This window comes from Dendrobates tinctorius, unplaced genomic scaffold (genome assembly GCF_039654945.1).
Source record: "Dendrobates tinctorius isolate UK_male_01 unplaced genomic scaffold, ASM3965494v1 ptg000034l, whole genome shotgun sequence".
Lineage (NCBI taxonomy): Eukaryota > Metazoa > Chordata > Amphibia > Anura > Dendrobatidae > Dendrobates > Dendrobates tinctorius.
The window spans coordinates 16,822,933-16,847,104 of record NW_027361702.1 but is presented as its reverse complement, the minus strand read 5'-3'; the positions used below and the strand labels follow the sequence as shown (position 1 = coordinate 16,847,104).

General features: G+C 45.8%; 1 protein-coding gene across 2 annotated transcripts in view; it reads right to left on the bottom strand.

Moving 5' to 3' along the window:
* ASTN2 (astrotactin 2) overlaps window positions 1-24,172 on the bottom strand; it is a 1,339,273-nt gene that overhangs the window by 648,513 nt on the left and 666,588 nt on the right. The window lies entirely within an intron of this gene.

Here is a 24,172-nt window from a genome sequence, read left to right as displayed (position 1 = left end):
ATCGGGTTTCTAAGCGGCACGCGGCACTTAGAAACCCAATGTGTACCTTGATTACCAGCTCCCTGCACCAGCGCGCTGGTAACTAAGGTATACATCAGGTTTCTAAGCGCTGCGTGCAGCTTAGAAACCCGACATTTACCTTAGTTACCAGCTCCTGCTCGCTGATCGCTGGTCTCCCGCCTGTCACATGCAGCGATGCGTGCTGGCCAGCGGGAGACCAGCGATCAAAAAAATGTCCTGGCCACTCCAGGACGATCAGCGATACCCAGCAGGGGGGCCGGTCGCTGATCGCTGTCACACACAGTGATCTCGCTGGTGAGATCGCTGTTGCGTCACAAAACTTGTGACTCAGCAGCGATCTCGCTAGTGAGATCGCTATGTGTGACGGGGGCTTTAGATTATACTTACCAGGGGGCGCGGTCCGGTGCGGTGGATGTCGCGGTCCGGTTCGGAGTCTCCCATCTTCATACGATGATATCCTCCTTCTTACTTCTGCCGCGGCTCCTGCAAGTATAATCTAACTCGTTTTTCTTCTCTTTCAGGTTACATCGGGGGCTTATCTACAGCCCTACAGAATGCTGATGGCGGTGCCGGCAGCTGATAGGGCTAAAATGGGGTGACAGATTCCCTTTAGAAAAAAAAACAAATCAATTGCTGAATTGCTATTTATTTGTTCATTCTGTCTTCCGAAAACAGAATAGAACGCGATCAAAAAATATTATTGTTCTAAATGGAAGCGGTAAAAACTTCTTCTCACTCCAAAAAGCCTCCACTCAGGTCCGTCCTCTATTAAAATAGGAGGTTTATGTGGTACTGGAAGTTCAAAGCTTCTGGAAAGCGACATGACTCTGCTCGAAAAATCCAGCAAAATCCTGACTTTCTAAGTCAAATGCTTCTCACTGTGAGCCCTTCGCTCTGCCCAAACCACAGTTAACATCCACATGTATCACTGTAGCTAGGAGAACTCTTTACAAGTTACCATAATAAGAGCTCTTTAAGGGGAACAATGTATGAGGTGCTGGTATCCAGCACAAATAGGACATGGAATAGGGCACTACAATGACATATTTGGAATATTCACTCTGCAACATCCACTGAGTTCTAAAAAGAACCCCATATTCTGGGTCATATAGTCACTATACCCATAGATCAAATCCCGGAGGAGTTCAATTTCCAAACTCATGGTCACTTTTCTGGGGTTTCCACAATTGGTGGCAGCTAAATTTGCATTTCAAAGGAACCTGTCAGGTCCGATAATGCTGTTAAGCTGCAAATATGGGGTTAATGCGCAAGTTAATAGTGTAATGAACGTGCTTGGCCGCTGTACTGAAAGTGGGACACCTGGGAAAAAATAAACTTAATTTCTACCAGGAGCCTCCAGCTTTCAGCCATGCAGGCATGCCGCTGCAGCTACAGTCATCGCTCACAGCAGTGACTCCGTCGGCTGTCAGTCCAAATCCCAGGGTGGGCTTACAGCTGCCGTTCCCTGTGTTGTGAGTGGTGACTGTAGTTGCTTGAGACATGCCTACAGTGACTGAAAGCTGGGAGCTTCTGAGAGAAACAAAGTTAATTATCTTCAAGGAGCCGTGCTTTCAGTACAGCAGCTGGATCCGTTAGTCGAGGTATAGGACATGACAGGTTCCCTTTAAAAAGTAGAACTGTGCTGCCAACCTTCTGAGCCCTGCCGTACACTGGAACAGTAGTTTCCGACTACATATGGGGTATTACTTCATTAGGGAGAAATTGTGTAAGAAATTGTTGTTTCAATTTTTCCTATTACTCTTTGTGAAAAATGGGACTAAATCAATATTTTAGTCGAATTTTTTTAACTTTTTTTGCAGCCCTGTACTATCAAATGTTGTGCTCTTTTAGTTTAAAAATACTCATTACACCCCTAGATTAATTCCTTGATACATATGGTTTCCAAAATGATTTTTGCTGTTTTGGCACCTCAGGGGCTCCATGGCGTCTTCTCTCTATAAAAATTTGGGGCTAAATTAACAGTTTAGGTGAAAAATTACAGTTTTCACTTTTTCATTCCAATTAGCAGTAATTCTTCTGAAGCACCTGAATGCAGGTATATACTATATGCAGAAGAGATAACATACAGGTATATACTACTGTATATACAGGAGAGATGACATACAGGTATATACTATATATAGGGGGAGATGATATACAGGTATATACTATATACAGGGGGAGATGACATACAGGTGTATACAATATATAGGAGAGATAGCACAGGTATATACTATATACAGGGAAGATAACATACAGTTATATACTATATCCAGGGGAGATAACATACAGGTATATACAGGATAGATAACATACAGGTGTATACTATATACAGGAGAGATGACATACAGGTATACAGGTATATACTATATAGGGGGAGATGACATACAGGTATATACTATATCCAGGGGAGATAACATACAGGTATATACTATATACAGGAGAGATGACATACAGGTATATACTATATATAGGGGAGATGACATACAGGTATATGCTATATACAGGAGAGATGACATACAGGTATATACTACAGACAGGGGGAGATGACATACAGGTATAAACTATATGCAGAGGGAGATGATATACAGGTATCCATAATATAACGGGCTAAGCATCACTCTGTCTGAAACCTCTATAGACTGCGCAAGCGCGACGTGCCTGCGCAGTCTGGACCCAGAGTGACACATCCCCCACAGAGTGAAGCAGTCCCCCAGGAGATCGCGGTAATGCGTAAGCACTGAACGCATACTGCAATCTCTGCAACACCTTACTGAACCCAGTGTTGCTGTTGCCGGCGGGGTCTTGCATCTTCAGGTGTCTGAAGTGAGCGTGTTGTAGCGCCGGAATGAGCGCCTGCGCAGTCCGCACTTACCGCCGCCATTTTGTTGAACACACACTGCAGTGTGTCTTCAAGAACATGGCGGCAGAAAGCGAGGACTGCGCAGGCGCTGAGTCCGGCACCACAACACACCCACTCTTGTGAATTTGATTTCTGGCCTACCTCTGGTTACTGCTGAAGGTGGTGGAGCTGGTCAGGTTGATGGAGGGGTTGCGAGTTCTCTTTCTGGGCTCCCTCTGGTGGTTACTGGAGGTAATGGAGCTGATCTGATTAACAGAGGCTTGCCACCTGATAATGAGGACGACGATTGGAGATCTGGGGTTTCAGACTGGATTTAAGACCCCTCTATCCCTGCTGGTGATTTTTCCTGCCTCCTGAGGACTTAGTTTCCAGCTCAGTCCCTGCATGCTCAGCTAAGTGTTCTTTTGCTATTCTGTTCACATTTGATCTGGTTTTATCTATTTCAGTTTTGTGTGGGTCAACCATCTCTGGCTGGGGCTGTGCTCAATCACCATCCATATGTTACTGCTTGTGCCAGTTTGTTTTTGTCCCTTATTAGATTGGCCTATTTTTGTTCTGCTTTCAGAATATACCAGAGTGCTGATATAGTGGGCGAAGTCGTGCGACTTCAGTATTTTTGCATCAGACGTGTTGGACCTTTTTGCAGGGTTTTTTGCGTGATTGCAGACAGTGTCTGTCCTTTCCTGTCCTGTCTCACCGACAATATATGTTTGAGGGCTATCTATTCCTTTGGGGTCTGCTCTGGGGCAGTTTAGATTTCCCCTTTCTTGCTTTAGGCTTAGTTAGCTCTCCGGCTGTGCCGAGGCATCTAGGATCATCGTAGGCACGCTCCATGGCTACTGCTAGTTGTGTGGATAGCATCAGGGGTCTGCAATCCGCTTAGTTACCAACCTCTCTGGTTTTCTGTGGCTTAGCTTGGGCTTGCTCTCCTCCTTGGTGACCCAATCATAACAGCCCACTCCAAATATGAATCGGCGCCTGCGCAGTCCACGCATACCGCCGCCATTATCTTGAAGACATACTGCAGTGTGTCTTCAAGAACATGGCGGCGGAAAGCGAGGACTGCACAGGTGCCGAGCCCGGCACCACAACACGCCCAGAACAGGACAGCGCTGGACACAGGGAAAAAAGGTGAGTATAAATGTTTTTTTAATGTGTGCAGTTTAATAGGGGTGAGGGGCACCATTCATATCAGGATTGGGGGGTGAGGGGACCATGTATACCATGAAAGGGGGGTGAGGGGACATGCATACCACAAAAGGGGGGTGAGGGGACAATGCATACCAGGAAGGGGGGGTGAGGGGACCATGCATACCAGGATAGGGGGGAGAGAAGACCATGCATACCAGGATTGGGAGGTGAGGAGACCATGCATACCAGGATAGGGGGTGAGGGGACCATGCATGCCAGGATTGGGAGGTGAGGAGACCATGCATACCAGGATAGGGGGGTGAGGGGACCATGCATACCAGGATTGGGGGGGTGAGGGGACCATGCATGCCAGGATTGGGGGATGAGGGGACTATGCATACCAGGATAGGGGGGTGAGGAGACCATGCATACCAGGATAGGGGGGGTGAGGGGACCATGCATACCAGGATAGGGGGTGAGGGGGACCATACATACCAGGATAGGGAGGTGAGAGGGCCATGCATACCAGGATAGGGGGGTGAGAGGACCATGCATACAAGGATAGGGGGTGAGGGGGACCATGCATACCAGGATAGGGGGGTGAGGAGACCATGCATACCAGGATAGGGGGGGTGAGGGGACCATGCATACCAGGATAGGGGGTGAGGGGGGCCATACATACCAGGATAGGGGGGTGAGAGGACCATGCATACCAGGATTGGGGGGGTGAGAGCACCATGCATACAAGGATAGGGGGTGAGGGGGACCATGCATACCAGGATAGGGGGGTGAGGAGACCATGCATACCAGGATAGGGGGGGTGAGGGGACCATGCATACCAGGATAGGGGGTGAGGGGGGCCATGGATACCAGGATTGGGGGGTGAGGGGACCATGCTTACCAGGATAGGGGGGTGAGGGGACCATGCATACCAGGATTGGGGGGTGAGAGAACCATGCATACCGGGATTGGGGGGTGAGAGGAACATGCCTGCCAGGATAGGGGGGTGAGGGGACCATGCATACCAGGATTGGGGGGGTGAGAGAACCATGCATACCAGGATTGGGGGGTGAGGGGACCATGCATACCAGGATAGAGGGGTGAGGGGACCATGCATACCAGGATAGGGGGGTGAGGGGGCCATGGATACCAGGATAGGGGGGTGAGGGGGCCATGGATACCAGGATTGGGGGGTGAGGGGGCCATGCATACCAGGATAGGGGGGTGAGGGGGCCATGGATACCAGGATTGGGGGGTGAGGGGACCATGCTTACCAGGATAGGGGGGTGAGGGGACCATGCATACCAGGATTGGGGGGGTGAGAGAACCATGCATACCAGGATTGGGGGGTGAGGGGACCATGCATACCAGGATAGGGGGGTGAGGGGGCCATGGATACCAGGATAGGGGGGTGAGGGGGCCATGGATACCAGGATTGGGGGGTGAGGGGGCCATGCATACCTGGATAGGGGGGTGAGGGGGCCATGGATACCAGGATTGGGGGGGTGAGGGGACCATGCATACCAGGATATGGGGGTGAGGGGGCCATGGATACCAGGACTGGGGGGTGAGGGGACCATGCATACCAGGATAGGGGGGTGAGGGGACCATGCATACCAGGAGTGGGGGGTGAGAGGACCATGCATGCCAGGATAGGGGGGTGAGGGGATCATGCATACCAGGATTGGGGGGTGAGGGGACCATGCACACCAGGATTGGGGGGTGAGAGAACCATGAATACCAGGATTGGGGGGTGAGAGGACCATGCATACCAGGATAGGGGGGTGAGGGGATCATGCATACCAGGATAGGGGGGTGAGAGGACCATGCATACCAGGATTGAGGGGTGAGAGAACCATGCATGCGAGGATTGGGGGGGTGAGAGGACCATGCATGCCAAGATAGGGGGGTGAGGGGACCATGCATACCAGGATAGGGGGATGAGAGGACCATGCATACCAGAATTGAGGGGTGAGGGGACCATGCATACCAGGATTGGAGGGTGATGAGACCATGCATAACAGGATTGGGGGATGAGGGGACTATGCATACCAGGATAGGGGGGTGAGGGGACCATGCATACCAGGATTGGGGGGTGAGAGAACCATGCATACCAGGATTGGGGGGTGAGAGAACCATGCATACCAGGATTGGGGGGTGAGAGGACCATGCATGCCAGGATGGGGGGGGGTGAGGGGACCATGCATACCAGCATAGGGGGGGTGAGGGGAACATGCATACCAGGATAGAGGGCTGAGGGCACCATGCATACCAGGATAGAGCGGTGAGGGGACCATGCATACCAGGATTAGGGGGTGAGGGCACCAAGGATATCGCGATAGGGATGAGTGGGTACCATGCATGCCACGATAGGGATGAGGGGGTGCCATGCATACCAGGATTGGGAGGTGAGGGAACCATGAATACCAGTATATGGATAAGGGGGTACCATGCATACCAGGATTGGCGGGTGAGGGTACCATACATTCCAGGATAGGGATGAGGGAAGCAGCACATACCAGGATGGGAGACCATATACCAATAAAAATGCCCGCCACCCGGGCATAGAACAGGTTCATAGCTAGTATACTATATACAGAAGGAGATGACATACAGGTATATACTATATACAGGAGAGCTAACAGACAGGTATATTCTACACTGTGTTCCAAATTATTATGCAAATGATATTTTTCTCTGATTTTCCTAAATAGTCGGTACAAATGACAGTCAGTCTAATAAAAGTCATCACCGGTTAGAGTATACATCAAATTTTATTGAAGAAACCTCCCAATAATAACAGTATAATCTCCAAAATGAATAAAAACTCAAATTGCACTGTTCCAAATTATTAGGCACAGTAGAATTTCTAAACATTTGATATGTTTTAAAGAACTGAAAATGCTCATTTGTGGAATTTGCAGCATTAGGAGGTCACATTCACTAAACAAAAAGGATATTTTGGAGTTAAATAGCTTAACAGGCCAAGTTACATGTTAACATAGGAACCCTTCTTTGATATCACCTTCACAATTCTTGTATCCATTGAAATTGTGAGTTTTTGGAGAGTTTCTGCTTGTATTTCTTTGCATGAAGTCAGAATAGCCTCCCAGAGTTGCTGTTTTGATGTGAGCTGCCTCCCACCCTCATAGATCTTTTGCTTGATGATACTCCAAAGGTTCTCTATAGGGTTGAGGTCAGGGGAAGATGGTGGCCACACCATGAGTTTATCTCCTTTTATGCCTATAGCAGTCAATGACTCAGAGGTATTCTTTGCAGCATGAGATGGTGCATTGTCATGCATGAAGATGATTTTGCTCCTGAAGGCACGTTTCTGCTTTTTATACCATGGAAGACAGCTGTCAGTCAGAAACTCTATATACTTTGCAGAGGTCATTTTCACACCTTCAGGAACCTTAAAGAGCCCTACCAGCTGTCTCCCCATGATTCCGGCCCAAAACATGACTCCTCCACCTCCTTGCTGACGTCGCAGCCTTGTTGGGACATAGTGGCCATCCACCAACCATCCACTACTCCATCCATCTGGACCATCCAGGGTTGCTCGACACTCATCAGTAAACAAGACTGTTTGAAAATTTTCATGTATGTCTGGGCCCACTGCAACCATTTCTGCTTGTGAACACTGTTTAGAGGTGGCCGAATTGTAGATTTATGCACCACAGCAAGCCTTTGAAGGATCATACACCTTGAGGTTCAAGGGACTCCAGAGGCACCAGCAGCTTTAACCCCTTCCTGACATCCGACGTACTATCCCGTCCACGATACCCGGGCCCGTATGACCGTGGACGGGATAGTACGTCTACCGCGATCAGCGGCGCCCACGTGGTGAGCGCCGCTGATCGCGGCCGGGTGTCAGCTGATTATCACAGCTGACACCCGGCACAATGTGTCAGGGGCGGTCACGGACCGCCCCCGACACGTTAACCCCTTGCACACCGCGATCAAACACGATTGCGGTGTACCGGGGGTTAAAGGGAAGCATCGGCAGGGAGCCTGAGCCTGCTTCCCTGAGCCCCCCACGGCAGCGCAATGTGCAGCGCTGCTGCGGGGGGCTCCTTTCCTCCAGGCCCCCGAATCCAAGATGGCGACGGGGGCCTTCGGGGGCCTGAGGAAGCTGGCTTCCTCAGTGCCTGCAAAGCGCAGGCATGAGGAAGCCTTCTGCAGTGCCTGTGTCAGATCGCTGATCTGTCACAGTGATCTGTGATGTGACAGATCAGCGATCTGTCACAGGACAGTGATGTCCCACCTGGGACTATTTAATAAAGTAAAAAAAAAAAAAAAAAGTGTAAAAATAATTTTAAAAAAAATCGCCAATTATATTAGAAAAAAAAAAAAAAATATTCCCCCAATAAATCCATTTTTTGGAAATAATAAAAAAAAAACAATAAAAGTACACATATTAGGTATCGCCGCGTCCGTAACGACCCGCCCTATAAAACTGTCCCATTAGTTAACCCCTTTAGCGAACCCCTTAAAAAATAAAAATAAAAAACGAAGCAAAAAATAATGATTTATTATCATACCGCCAAACAAAAAGTGTAATAACGCGCGATCAAAAAGACGCATATAAATATCCATGGTACCGCTGAAAACGTCATCTTGTCCCGCAAAAAACGAGCCGCACACAGCATCATCAGCGAAAAAATAAAAAAGTTATAGCTCGCTGAATAAAGCGATGCAAAAATAATTATTTTTTATATAAAATAGTTTTCATTGCATAAAACCGACAAAAACATAAAAAAACGACCTAAATGAGGTATCGCTGTAACCGTACTGACGTGAAGAATAAAACCTCTTTATCAATTTTACGTGGAACAGTGTAAACGCACCCCACCCAAAAGAAATTCATGAAACGCTGGTTTATGTTCATTCTGCGTCCCAAAAATCGGAATAAAAAGCGATCAAAAAATTCCACGTGACCGAATATGGTACCAATAAAAACGTCAACTCGTCCCGCAAAAAATAAGACCTCACATGACTCGGTGGGTCAAAATACGGAAAAATTATAGCTCTCAATATGTGGTGATGCAAAAACTATTTTTACAATAAAAAGCGTCTTTTAGCGTGCGACAGCTGCCAAACATAAAAACCGCCATAAATAGTAAATCAAACCCCCCGTTATCACCCCCTTAGTTAGGGGAAAATAATAAAATAAAAAAAAATGTATTTATTTCCATTTTTCCATTAGGGTTAGGGTTAGGGTTAGGGCTAGGGGTGTGTTGGGCTAGGGTTAGGGTTAGGGTAGGGTTAGGATTAGGGCTAGGGCTAGGGTTAGGGTTAGGGCTAGGGTTAGGGCTAGGGTTAGGGTTAGGGGCGTGTTGGGGTTCGGGTTGGAGTTAGAATTGGGGGTTTCCACTGTTTGGGCACATCAGGGGCTCTCCAAATGCAACATGGCGTCTGATCTCAATTCCAGCCAATTCTGAGTTGAAAAAGTCAAATGGTGCTCCTTCCCTTCCAAGCTCTGCTATGCGCCCAAACAGTGTTTTACCCCCACATGTAGGGTATCAGCCTACTCAGGACAAATTGCAAAACAATTTTTGGGGTCCAATTTCTCCTGTTACCCTTAGGAAAATAAAAAATTGGGGGCAAAAATATCATTTTTGTGGAAAAAAATGATTTTATTATTTTCACGTCCGAGTGTTATAAACTTCTGTGAAGCACTTGGGGGGTTCAAAGTGCTCACCACACATCTAGATAAGTTCCGTGGGGGGTCTAGTTTACAAAATGGTGTCATTTGTGGGGGGTTTCCACTGTTTAGGTACATTAGGGGCTCTCCAAAGGCAACATGACACCCGCAGAACATTCCATCAAAGTCTGCATTCCAAAACGTCACTACTTCCCTTCCGAGCCCCGACGTGTGCCCATACAGTAGTTTTCTCCCACGTATGGAGTATCAGCATACTCAGGACAAATTGGACAACAACTTTTGGGGTCCAATTTCTCCTGGTACCCTTGGGAAAATAAAAAAATGGTGACTAAAAGATCATGTTTGTGGAAAAAATACGAATTTTTTATTTTCACGCCCGGGCGTTGTAAACTTCTGTGAAGCACTGGGGGGGTCAAAGTGCTCACCACACATCTAGACAAGTTCCTTAGGGGGTCTAGTTTCCAAAATGGTGTCATTTGTGGGGGGGGTTCCACTGTTTTGGTACATAAGGAGTTTTCCAAACGCGACATGGTGTCCGATCTCAATTCCAGCCAAAAATGTCAAATGGCGCTGCTTCCCTTCCGAGCTCTGCCATGCGCCCAAATAGTGGTTTACCCCCACATGTGGGGTATCAGCGTACTCAGGACAAATTGCACAATAACTTTTAGGGTCCTGTTACCCTTGGAAAAATAAGAATTGAGGGTGAAAAGATCATTTTTGTGGAAAAAATATGATTTTTTAATTGTATGGCTTTATGTTATAAACTTCTGTGAAGCCCATGGGGGTTCAAAGTTCTCACCACACATCTAGATAAGTTCCTTAGGGGGTCTAGTTTCCAAAATGGTGTCATTTGTGGGAGGTTTCCACTGTTTTGGTACATCAGGAGTTTTCCAAACGCGACATGGTGTCCGATCTCAATTCCAGCCAAAAACGTCAAATGGCGCTGCTTCCCTTCCGAGCTCTGCCATGCGCCCAAATAGTAGTTTACCCCCACATGTGGGGTATCAGCGTACTCAGGACAAATTGCACAATAACTTTTAGGATCCTGTTACCCTTGGGAAGATAAAAATTGGGGTGAAAAGATCATTTTTGTGGAAAAAATATGATTTTTTAATTGTACCGCTGTACGTTATAAACTTCTGTAAAGCCCTTGTGGGTTCAAAGTTCTCACCACATATCTAGATAAGTTCCTTGGGGGGTCTAGTTTCCAAAATGGGGTCACTTGTAGGGGGTTTCCACTGTTTAGGTACATCAGGGACTCTCCAAACGTGACATGGCGTCCAATCTGAATTCCAGCCAATTTTGCATTGAAAAAGTCAAACGGCGCTCCTTCCATTCTGAGCTCTGCCATGCGCCGAAACAGTCGTTCCCCCCCACATATCAGGTATCTGCGTACTCAGGACAAATTGTACAATAACTTTTGCAGTTCAATTTCTCCTGTTACCCTTGGTAAAATAAAAAAAATTGAACCTGAAGTATTTTTTTTATGAAAAAAAGTTAGATGTTCATTTTTTTTTAAATATTCAAAAAAATTCCTGTGACGCACCTAAAGGGTTAATAAACTTCTTGAATGTGGTTTTGAGCACCTTAAGGGGTGCAGTTTTTAGAATGGTGTCACTTTTGGGTATTTTCTATCATATAGACCCCTCAAAGTGGCTTCAAATGTGATGTGGTCCTAAAAATAAAATGTTGTAAAAATGAGAAATCGCTGGTCAACTTTTAACCCTTATAACTTCCTAACAAAAAAAAATTTTGGTTCCAAAATTGTGCTGATGTAAAGTAAACATGTGGGAAATGTTAGTTATCAAGTTTTTTGTGTGCCGTATCTCTGTGATTTAAGGGCAAAAAAATTCAAAGTTGGAAAATTGCGAAATTTTCAAAATTTTCGCCAAATTTCCATTTTTCTCACAAATAAACGCAAGTTATTTGAATGAAATTTTACCACTAACATGAAGTACAATATGTCACGAGAAAACAATGTCAGAATCACTGGGATCCATGGAAGCATTCCAGAGTTATGACCTCATAAAGGTACAGTGGTCAGAATTGTAAAAATTGGCCCGGTCATGAACGTGCAAACCACCCTTGGGGGTGAAGGGGTTAAATATCTGTTTGCTGGTTTGTAATGGCTTTTTAGCAGCCACTCTCTTAATCCAATGAACTTGCCTGGCAGAAACCTTCCTCATTCTGCCTTTATCAGCACAAACATGTCTGTGCTCAGAATCAATCACAAATCTCTTAACAGTACAATGATCACGTTTAAATTTTTGGGAAATATCTAATGTTTTCATGTCTTGACCAAGGCATTGCACTATTTGATGCTTTTCAGCAGCAGAGAGATCCTTTTTATTTCCTATATTCCTTGAAACCTGTGCCCTGCTTAATAATGTGGAACATCATTCTTAAGTAGTTTTCCTTTAATTGAGCTCACCTGGTAAACTAATTATCACAGGCATTTGAGATTGATTTCAGTGATCCAAAGAGCCCTGATACACAATGCCATCTATGTTTATTTGAAAAACAAAAAATAGCATCTTTATGACACTTAAATCCAATTTGCATAATAATTTGGAACACAGTGTATATACAGGAGAGATAACATACAGGTATATACTATATACAGGGGAGATGACACACAGGTATATATTATATACAGGGGAGTTGACATAGAGGTACCGTATTTTTCGGACTATAAGACGCATTTTTTTTCCCCCAAAATTTTGGGGGAAAGTGGGCAGTGCATCTTATGGTCAAAATATACAAACCTCCGGAGGCTGGTGTGGGTGCCGCGGGGCTCTGTAGTGCGGTGGTGGCAGTGGGCTGTGCTCCGGTGCAGGGGTAGCGGCTCTCTGTGCTCTGGTGCAGGGGCGGTGGCTCCGCCGGCATTTCCTCCAAGCCCGGAGGCCCCCGCACATCCCTTGCTGGCTGCCGCCATATTGCAGTGGCCTCCGGGAACATGGACGCCGGAATGATGACCGCCGGTCCGGGGACGGGGCAGGCGCAGGTTCAGATCTCATCCAGAGATCTCGGGGGACGAGATTCAAATCTCGGCAACGAGATCTCGTCCACCGAGATCTTGGGATGAGATCTGAACCTGCGCATGCGCCATCCCCGGACCGGCAGCCATCTTCCCGGCGTCCATGTTCCCGGAGGCCACCGCCACATGGCGGCGACCAGCATGGGATGTGCGGGGGCCTCCGGGCTTGGAGGAAATGCCAGCAGAGCCGCCGCCGCCCCTGCATTGGAGCACAGAGAGCCACCCTCACCCCACAGAGCCCACCTGCTCCAGCCCCAGCACAGCACAGCTGCCCCAGCCCCAGCACAGCTGCCCCAGCACAGTCCAGCTGCCCCAGCCCAGCACAGCCCAGCTGCCCCAGCACAGCACAGCTGCCCCAGCACAGCCCAGCTGCCCCAGCACAGCTGACCCAGCCCCAGCACAGCTGCCCCAGCCCCAGCACAGCTGCCCCAGCCCAGCCCAGCTGCCCCAGCCCGAGCACAGCTGCCCCAGCCCCAGCACAGCTGCCCCAGCCCACCCCTGCCCCAGCACAGCCCACCTGCCCCAGCACAGCCCACCTGCCCCAGCATAGCCCAGCCCAGCTGCCCCAGTACAGCCCAGCTGCTCCAGCACAACCAACCTGCCCCAGCACAGAGCCGCCACCGCACGAACCTGGACCACTGAATGACCCCTGTGACCACTCCTCCACCTGTGCTGGATCCCTTCCCAGGTAAGCTGAATTCGGACTGTAAGACGGACCCCCATTTGACACATTATTATTTTTTTCCCTATTTTCCTTCGGAAAATTGGGGTGCGTCTTATGCTCCGGTGCTTCTTATAGTCCGAAAAATACGGTATATACTATATACAGGAGGAGATGACATACAGTTGTATATACTATATACAAAAGGAGATGACATACAGGTATATACTATATACAGAGGATACTATGCCGGGCAACGCCGGGCTCTTCAGCTAGTATACATATAAAGGAAAACATGGGTTTCACTGGTATAAGAAATCAGATCGCAGATATCAAGGTATCATTTTATTCAGCTTTCTATAACTTGCATACCTATGGAGGTGGCATAAGAGGGTTGATCCTACTGAAAGATGCCCTCTTAAGCCATTACACTTTGAGGGGTGTAAGACTGGTTTCACACTTGCGTTTTATCGCGCAGCGCATTGTGCGCTATCGGTCGCACACGCAATTGTCCCCTATCTTTAAAATGGCAGGCGCAGTGTCCAGCGATTGAACGCGGGCCTCAGCATTTGCGTGCGCTGCGCATTTGCCTGGTGTGCGACCAGACGCGCCAGACGCTCTACATGTTGAAAATTTTTTGTTCCGCCCAACGTCGTTAAAAAATCGCATGCGCGCGTCAGCGCACGCAATGCGCAAAAAAATAGTATTATGCTCTATGGTGTGGCTGACGTGCGCTGTAAAGTGCGCATGTCAGCGCTTTGTGAGCGTGCGGGATTTCAGAGTAAACAATGTCTAGACACTTGCTTAATACACCCCCTAAACAAGGAACATTGTTTTGGAGGAGGGTAGATAAAACAAGGGGTCTGTAGTGACAGATCATTACTCTCCAGACAGACTGCAAGACAAAGAAGACAAGACAACACCCACCCAGCCAGAGACAATCCACTACTTTAGAGAACACAGCAGCTATTATGTGAGTATTCTGAAATCAATTTATGTGAGCCTGTCCTTTAAAATATATTATGTACTAATGTTTTTTTGTTTTTTCCAGCATGTCTTCTGGATCCCAATACAGTCCTTCCAGGGAAGAATTGGAAGAAGCAGAGCGTGAGGTGAGTATTTTGCTGCCTTTGTGTAAGTATATAAGTATACCGGCCTCTAGAAATGGGTAAATATTTCTGTTCTCTTTTACAGACCTCAGCATCGGACCAGCCAAGTGAGCCGGACCAGCCGGAGCAGTGTACACAAGTCCCGACGGGGAGCAGACGCAATGTAAGTATTCATTATTTAAAGTTACCTTTTATTTTAAATTCTGTTTTCTATTCCTGTGTTTCATGTTCTTTTTTTTTTTTTCTCCATACCATTCTACAAAATTTCCATGATTGTAAATTTATTTCTTTTCTAGGTTCCACAACGGGATGAAGACCTGTACATTGATAATGAGCAACTGATCATCCTTGTCCAGGAGCGTGTCCCGTTGTGGGACAGCCGTGAACAGCAGTACAAGGAATTGTGGTGACCCGGCAGCCGTGCAATGAGGTGGCCGCTGTGTAGATGGAGGGCTGGGACAGCGCCTCTGCAACTTTAAAGAAGGCGTTTAGTAAGTATTTCCCTGTTGTGTGATGCCGCAATGAGTCTTTGTCCTGAGGATCCTGTTTTGTTTTCTGATAGATAGATTCAAGTGTCCTCAGGTTCAGCAGTCAAGGCATTGTGATTTGTAATACTGTATTCTTCATGCTTTATCTCTTGCACCTGATGATACTTGTGTGTTTACTGCAAGATATATTCTTGCAGTGAACACACAAGTGTCCTCAGGTTCAACAGTCAATGCATTGTGAATTGTAATGTTGTATTGTTCATGCTTTATCTCTTGCACCTGATGATACTTGTGTGTTTACTGCAAGATATATTCTGGCAGTAAACACGCAAGTGTCCTCAGGTTCAGCAGTAAATGTATTGATTTTTTTTTTTATGCCGCATTCACTGTTTGACAATGGAAATCAGGTGTGTGTGATTATACAAGATGTTGCCAGCTGTGCATTGTATAATGTTTATTTTATTATTTTTTCAACAGTCAACAAAGTCCGCACACATTGGCGCTCAATGAAGGACCACTTCAACACTGATGTTCGTGCTGAGGGACAGGTTCGCAGTGGCTCATCGGCAAGGAGCAGAGCCAAGTACCGATATCATCGCGCTTTGGAATTCCTATGTCCGGTCCTTGCCACCAGAGCGTTAGTATAATTTCATCTTTTTTGTGTGTTTGCATTGAACATAATCGGTGATTTTATCTTCTACATATGATCCTTCTTGTAAATGCATGATACAAATTTTTAACTTTTGTTTCCACAGCACCTGGAGCAGCACCCTGCAACCTGTCCCTGGAGCGGTTCTTCATCGTTCGACCTCGGACCCGTCCCAGCCATCCGACAGCCAGGAAGCAAGTTGCAGGTCAGCAACACAGACAGCTGGTGACCAGGAAGCTGGTCAATCAGGTGTTCCCCTGTCCCAGGTCTCTGCCACTGGTTATGTGGGCACTACCCGCCAGTGGCAGAGGGCCTTGGACAGGAATGTCATGCCCGAGTTTACACTGTGTTCCAAATTATTATGCAAAAAGAGTTTAGGAGTGATAAGGTTAGAATTTTTGTGTTTGTCATTTAAACTCATTGATGGTGATGTGTGTCAGGGCTCTTTATATCACTGAAAGCAATTGCAGATACCTGTGCAAATTAGTTTGGCAGGTATGTCCAAATAAAGGCAAGACTACTTAAGAAGGCTGTTCCACATTATTAAGCAGCCTACATTTTTTGCCAAAATGGGAAAGAAAAAGGATGTGTCGGCTTCTGAGAAGCAACAAATTGTGGAGTATGTAGGTCAAGGCATGACTACAATCAACATTGCCAAGACACTTCATCGTGATCATCACACAATCAAGAAGTATGTAGCTGATTCCCAGCACACACGTGTGCGTGCTGATAAGGAAAAATTGAGGACTCTTTCCAACAGGCAATTGCGTCAGGTGAAAAGAGCAGCTGCAAAAATGCCTTGTCATAGCAGCAGACAAGTTTTTGAAGCTGCTGGTGCCTCCAATGTCCCCTGAACAAGATGCAGGGTCCTTCAGAGGTTTGCAGCTGTGCGTAAGCCATCCTGTCAACCACCTCTATCCACTGCACACAAGCAGAAACGGCTCCAGTGGGCCAAACGATACATGAAGACGGACTTCCAAACTGTTTTGTTCACCGATGAGTGCCGTGCAATGCTCAATGGTCCAGATGGATGAAGTGGAGGATGGCTGGTTGATGGACACCCCATGAAAACACGGCTAAGGCGCCAACAAGGAGGAGGTGGAGTAATGTTTTGGGTTGGAATCATGGGGAGAGAGATTGTCGGCCCCTTTAGGATCCCTGAAGGGGTAAAGATGAACTCCATAATCTATGTGGAGTTTCTAAAACAGCACTTCCTGCCATGGTTCAAGAGGAAGAACCGTGCTTTCTGCAGCAAGATCATTTTCATGCATGATAATGCACCGTCTCATGCTGCAAATAACATCTGCATCTCTGGCTGCTATGGGCAGAAAAGAGGACAAACTGTGGCCCCCATCTTCCCCTGACCTCAACCCCATTGAGATCCTCTGGAGCATCATCAAAAGGAGTGTCTATGATGGCGGGAGGCAGGTCACATCTAAGCAACAGCTCTGGGAGGGTATTCTGTCCACATGCAAAACAATTGAAGCACAAACCATCCAAAAACTGACAAATTCAATGGACGAGAGAGTTCAGGAGCTTATTTCCAACAAGGGGTCCTATGTGCAAATTTAACATCACCTAGAATAAAGTTTTGACTTGAAAACTGTTTGATTTCATTTTGTAATAAGCTGATAATGCTTATAATTTCACAATTGACCATTTTTTTGTTCAAAATAAAAATAAAAAGGTTGAAAACTCTGCTGTGCATAATAATTTGGAACATGCATTTTGAGTGTTTCTTATTTTTAAAAATATACTGTTTTCATATGCAGTTTGTTCAAAAACATTGCAATTATACTAGAATAGTAGATGACTGGAAAATAACAATGACTGCAATTCATATAGGTAATTTAGAGAAAATTTGAGGAAATATGTTTTGCATAATAATTTGGAACACAGTGTATGCACTTGAGCGAAGCCTTTCATGCCAGCCTCAAGATGCTGGCCGAAAGAGTGGAAAGTGGTTTTTCACTAATGGAACGTGGTTTTAACCTCATAGAACACCTCTTCCACTCTTCCGACCAGCACTTTGAATGGCTGGAGTCTGACCTCAATAGACCAGCGCACCATTTCTTTAGTAAAATTGAATGAGGCATGGCGGATCACATTAGTCCTGAGCAACAGCTGAATGTGTTACACGCCTGCAACACTGCTTAGTTACAGGCTATGCAGCATAATCAGTACGTGCAGCAGTCAGTGGTGTCATTCCCACCTGTGCCACCACTGACTCGCTTCACCACAGTACCGACTTCTGCTGCATACCACAGCACGGCCACCTGCATTCCTAGCCAAGCCGGACACCACTACACCACACCAATGCCGAGTGCTGCTGGACACTCCACCCCTGCCACCACCATGTCAAGCGCTGCTCCTGTCTGGAGCACCAGTACTGCCACAGTTTCCACATCGTGGCACACCTTCAGCGCAAAATCTGCTTGGGCCACCCCCCACATCTTCTCCTGTTCGGACCACAGAGACTACATCATCTCCGTAACGGAGCACCGCCACTTCGCTTCATCAGCATGGGAGCACAGCCACAACTCCTCATCATTCCAGGAGCACCTCCACCACTCATCATCAGAGGAGCACCGCCACCTCTTCTCCTCATCATAGCACCGCCACCAAAACTCTTCAGAGGAGCACCGCCACTGCTTCACCTACTCGGAGCACCACCACCACTCCTATTCAGAGGAGCATCGCCACCGCTTCGCCTACACGTAGCACCGCCACCTCTCCTCATCACAGGAGCACCGCCACCGCTTCTCTTGATAGGAGCACCGCCACCTATTCTCCACCAGAAGCACCGCGCACGCATCACCTTCAATTAGCACCGATACCACAAGTTCTCCTGCAAGGAGCACCGCCACCGCCTCCACCAAGCAGCCCAGGGGAGACCCACATTCCATATTTTATTCTTCACAGATACGGTCCAATATCTCGAGGCGGTCAACAACTGTAAGGCGGTCACAAGGTGGTAGTCAGTACAGGCAGGTGACTCCTGCCCCAAAAAAGAAGAAACAAAAGATTTTATTGGTCAGTTCCCCCTCTCCTTCCAATGTTTCTCAACCAGCCTGCAGTTCCATGCCTGATCTCCCTTCCCCCAGTACTTTAGTAGCCCCTTCACCTAGAACCCCTTCCTCAATTTCCAGCCATTCCTCATCTCTCCACACCCCCAAAGTATCCCACTCTTCCCCCAAACGTCCTTCAAAAGAAAAATAAGCTTTTTTTAGTTTTACAAAATAAATGTGCAATTTTCCAGGTTCAAAAAAAGTTTGGCTTAATGTGTCTCTCGCCACCAACACACTATGCGCCGTACACACACTGCACCGCACATTTTTCTTTTTTTTGTCAACACATAGCTCCATTAATAACACGTTTTTACGCGTGTCAATCTTGGAGATATGTGTAGTCAAAACAAGAAATCTAGATGACTTGTATTTTCAACATCAGTCTTTTCAGTCAGGTAATAAAACACAGACTGAATAGAGGATGGTGTTGAGTGCAAGGCCTATCTATTGTCACCTTGGTTTGCATACAAAACAGTAACTTCACTATGGTGTTTTTTTAACATGATTTAACTTTTTTGGATACAATCCAAGGTTATTATAGCTAGACCTTTTAATTAAACTCATCCTCTATTTAGTGTGTGTGGATAAACTGAGTAGATAATGTGGAAAATACCCGCCATATGTACAATACCCTGGCCTTGTATCATAACGATCACACCTGGGCAGGTGAATACACATGAGTTTTAACCAGCAGTGTCGCTTCAGTCTGCATATATATAACTCAGACTGTAGAGCTGCTGCAGTTAACCTCTTATGTGTATTCTCCTGACAATGTGTGATAAGCGTCTGAAGTGTGGATGCGTTAGTTTTGCCGTCCTCACTACAGCATGACACCAGGCCTGGGTATTGTAGAAGTTGTATCAACTTTATTATGTCTACAGTCTTGAGTTCTAAACTGGCCACAGTGATGCTAATACAACTAACATGGATAGTCACAGTGTTTTTAGGTATCATAAATAGTTAGGGATGCTCTTGCATTCCAAAATGAATAATTGTAACATCAGGTGACACAAATATTAGTGGTATTATCTCCACCATCGTCGCATCACATCGAACTCAAATTGTAAAGATAATAAAGAACATACAAGTTGTGTGTATGTATAGTCACCTGGTCTTGAGTACTATTAAATGAAGGATGCACAAAACACAGCATCGTGAATTCAATCGTACACCTGGCCAGTTGATTATTATATTGAAGTGTAAAAAGACAGAGTGCACTCGGTACAGGTATCAACAAATTTTATTTATTAACATACACACAAAAGTAGACTTTATTACACCATTTGGTCTTGCCAGGCCACCCGTCCTAGATCTGAGTTAAAGTAGGCCGCAAATTGGTCTCTCATTTGGCCAACTTCAATGGATGACCTGAGAGGGTGCTGATTAAATTCTGGCAAGAGGTTAGGAGCAGCATCATCAAGTTCAAACTTCGGGTGCTCTCTAACCATAACAAAATTGTGTAGAACCACACAGGCCTTCACCACCTCATCCACTGTTTCCAGTTTCAGATTAATGGCTGTGGTCAAAATGCACCATCTAGAGACAAGTATACCAAAGACACACTCTACAGTTCTTCTTGCCCTGGTCAGCCTGTAATTAAAAACTCTTTTGTCGTGGTCCAAGTCCCGGCTGGAGTAGGGCTTGAGCAGTTTTTGGCACATCTGGAATGCCTCATCCCCAACCATTACAAAGGGCTGTGGTGGACCTTCGGTGTTGGGAAGAGGATGAGGCATGGGGAAATTGAACTGGTTGCCATACAACCTCCGGCCCATGTCCGAGTTCTTAAAAGCCTGGGAGTCATTCCCACGCCCAAATGCACCAATGTCCACTGCAACAAACTTACAGTCTGCATCAGAAATGGCCATGAGTACTGTAGAGAAGTACTTTTTGTAATTATAGTACTCTGATCCAGTTCTTTTTGGTTTTATAAACCATCCACCGCACCCAAACAGTTGGGGAAATTGCAGACTGTCCAGAATCTTTCTGCATTTTCAATCCACTTTTCCACGGTCGGGAGGGGCAGAAATTCGGGACAGAGAACGTCCCACAAAGCCCGGCAGGTGTCAGCAACTATTCCCGACAAGGTGGAGATTCCAAGCTGGTACTGGAAGTGCAGTGAAGAGAGGGTCTCTCCAGTAGCTCGGAATCTGGGAAACATGTGACCATGAGCCGTTAATCAGGAGGAATTGCACCACGGAGCTGTGTGTCCTGTCTCCGAATGGCATCTTGGACACGACCAAGCAAATACCTGAAGCTTTGTTGGGACATCCGTGTGTAATCAGTAAATTTATCCGGGTGTGCCTGGAGCTCGCTGTAGAGGGTGTGGTACGCTCCACGGCTCTCCCGGAGTTCAACAATCGGATGTATCCACAAACGCCGCCGCTGTCGTCTTCGCTGTCTCTCTCTCTCCCTTTGTTGATGGCAAGCAACTGCATAAGCCTGAGCCATCCTGATGTCCAGATCCAAGTTGAAGTAAAAAGTCTTCCAGCGCAGATCCATGTTGTCAAGAGAAAATCCAAGGAAATGTGAAGAATTCAGCTGTAAACTGGGTCTATATAAACAATTTCCATAACACAAGCCCATTGCTGTCCCATTGGTGGTGTCTGATGCAAGAATTTTTCTAGAATTTTCCTCCTGTGATTATTACATCATGAGCATAAAAAACTCATACGCATGGAAAACGCTTGAAAACGCAAACGCTGCATCTTTGCCTTACCGCGCACGATAATGCGACAAAAAAACGCAGCGTTTACAAGCGTTTGTATGCGTTTTTGTCACGCGTTTGATGTGCGCACCAAACGCAGTGCAGAAAATCGCTAGTGTGAAACTAGCCTAACAATGTCAGTTTGTGTTTTTTTCCAAAATACAGGCACTTCAAAGACTTTTTAGTAGTGATTAGGTCCGTAAAAAGTACGTTTTGCAATTGAAAAAAAGGAAAACTTGTTGCTAAACTTTTAAAAGCCTTCGAACACCCTAATGAAATAAAAAAAGTTTGAAAAATGATCTCGACATAAAATACTCATAATAATACATTTGGTTTCATAACTATTTAGAGTTTTATCAGTTTTGAAGGCATAATAATTCAAAGTTTGAAATTTTAAAATTTTCCAAAATTTTTGACAAATTTGAGTGATTTTTACCAAAAATTTTCAGAAAATGTCACCCTAAATTTACCGCAAACACAATGTACAACGCAATATGAAGGAAACAGATTTGAAAAAATGGGACTTGGTCACAAGATCCATAACTGTCTGCAGTAGGAAGGGGTTAAAGAAACTTTATGTTGTTATGGGTGGCAGCTGATCCCCTTGGCTTTTTCTGGATAGTTGTGAGGACCCTCATTATAATCACCTCTGTAATTTTGCATCTTTTACTTGAATATTGCCGTTATACTGTACTTTAGCTCCATACTTAATGAAATGTATGAAAATATTTTTAGGTCTGTAAACAACTACTGGTCCCCATGATAAAGCTGTTATATTGCAAGACACCTGGCACTATTAAGTCTGTGGATATGTGCCAGCACATCCTCTTCATTAAAGGTTTTATTTTCAACGTTAAATGTAGTTAGATTATTTAGAAAATGCAGCAATGCCTCCAATATAGAAAGAAAAATAATCACATTGTCAAAATATATAAAGCAATATAAGAATTGCAGGTACAACATCTCGCCTACTTTATAACAGTAGCATCTGGCTGACCGTAACATTTACTTTTACTCCGTATGAATATATTATTGCATATGAATATATAATAACATATTTTTATTACTGTAAGGCAAAAGTACATATTCCACAATATATGACAGCAGGGAAAATGTTCAGAATTTGTAAGCAAAAGTTTTAAGTGCCCCCTACTCATGTATTATGGAATGTACACAGTAAATATCCCCCCTTACTGTTCTCACCCACAAAAACCCTTTCATGGCCATTACAGAGTTTGATGTTCTCAAAAATGTCAGTACCCACACACACAGAAAATATTTCCACATCTGTCAATATGATGACCCCCACTCAGTATGATGCCTCTGCAGCCATCACTCAATATTATACCCCCACACAGAATCATCGTCCCCCCCACAGCCCTCTACACATTATTGATAGGAACTGAAGGAGTTAAATTGAGTTCTGTCTATGTTGCATTCTCTTGTTTAAAACCTTATCTGTTCTTCGAGGAGATGTCTCAGACATCTCCCTTGTGAACCAAGGTCAAATACCTCTGCTTTTTCGCCTAAATGACTTTCTTTGTCTAAAACAAGTTGTAAAATCATTTGTACTGCGCATGTCTGTAAAATGTTTAAATTCTTTACTATAAAAGACGGAAGCCTAACTGATAAGCCAGAGGCGTCTTGGAGGCATCCTGAGTGGTATTATACAGCTGGTGTCTGTGTAGTTCTTCTCGATGGAGCTGATTTAATTAGAGACATATGATGCTTCACACCTAAGAACATCGGTCCTTCAGATGAAAGAGTAATCTGAGGGATCCCGACAGTTTCCTGGCGCCCGAACAGGGACCTGATATAGGCACCTCTCCAAGACTACCCGATCTACAGACCACTCCAGTTACTGATGAAATTGTGAACAGCAGACCTAAACACCTGGCCAGGTAAGAGATCAATTTTTCTCTTCTCTGCTCTTCATAATCTATCATTATAACTAAGGTCCGTATAAAGGGGAATCTAGTAGAGGAGGGGGCCGTAAAATCAGGTCCATATAAGAACTCTGAGGAAATCGGGTGTGACACGCATATGTAATTTCTGCTCGAATGAGAGGTTACTGTAGGTTCTGTCTGTGCACAGCTATTTTTAGAAAAAGAGCTGATGCAAATCAAAATGGGAGAGGTCTGACATTATGGAATATAAGGCTGGGTGAACAGTTCATACTGCGCAGCCCGGACGGACAAGTTTTTCACAATAGACGGTTCCGTACTAGGAATAGAGGAGGTTGTTGAATGGCTACTTTGATTTGAAAGGTTGTGGAAAGTAGACAAATAAGCTGCACAGTAGGTATTCGTTCAAAGAGTGGTGATATTGCCTAACTGGGCCATGTGACAGCGTCCTTTCGGGGAGGTCACCGCCTAAGCTTAAATCAACACCCTTTACGAATAAACCTTGTGACAGATAAGAGTGTGACCGAATGAGCACAGGACCGTGAAATGAGCCTGTGACAGGATATGACTGAAGAACCCCAGTAGATGGACACTTTATTTACAATCCTGTGTGTTGTGGGAGTATTTCTGTTCGGATGCTACCTAGCATATAAGTACACGAAACACGTAGTACACCGAGGAACAGACACTCCATTTAGCCTGTTAGCACCTTAGGAAGAAGGTAACGAGGTATAGTAGAGCCTAGTCTTGAGCTTACCCAATACACCACCTAAGGCAGGGGACTAACAGGAAGACAACAAGAGAGACAGGATAAGAATAAAAGATAAGATGGGGAACAGTCAGGGAAAGATACCTGAAGAAGGAAATCG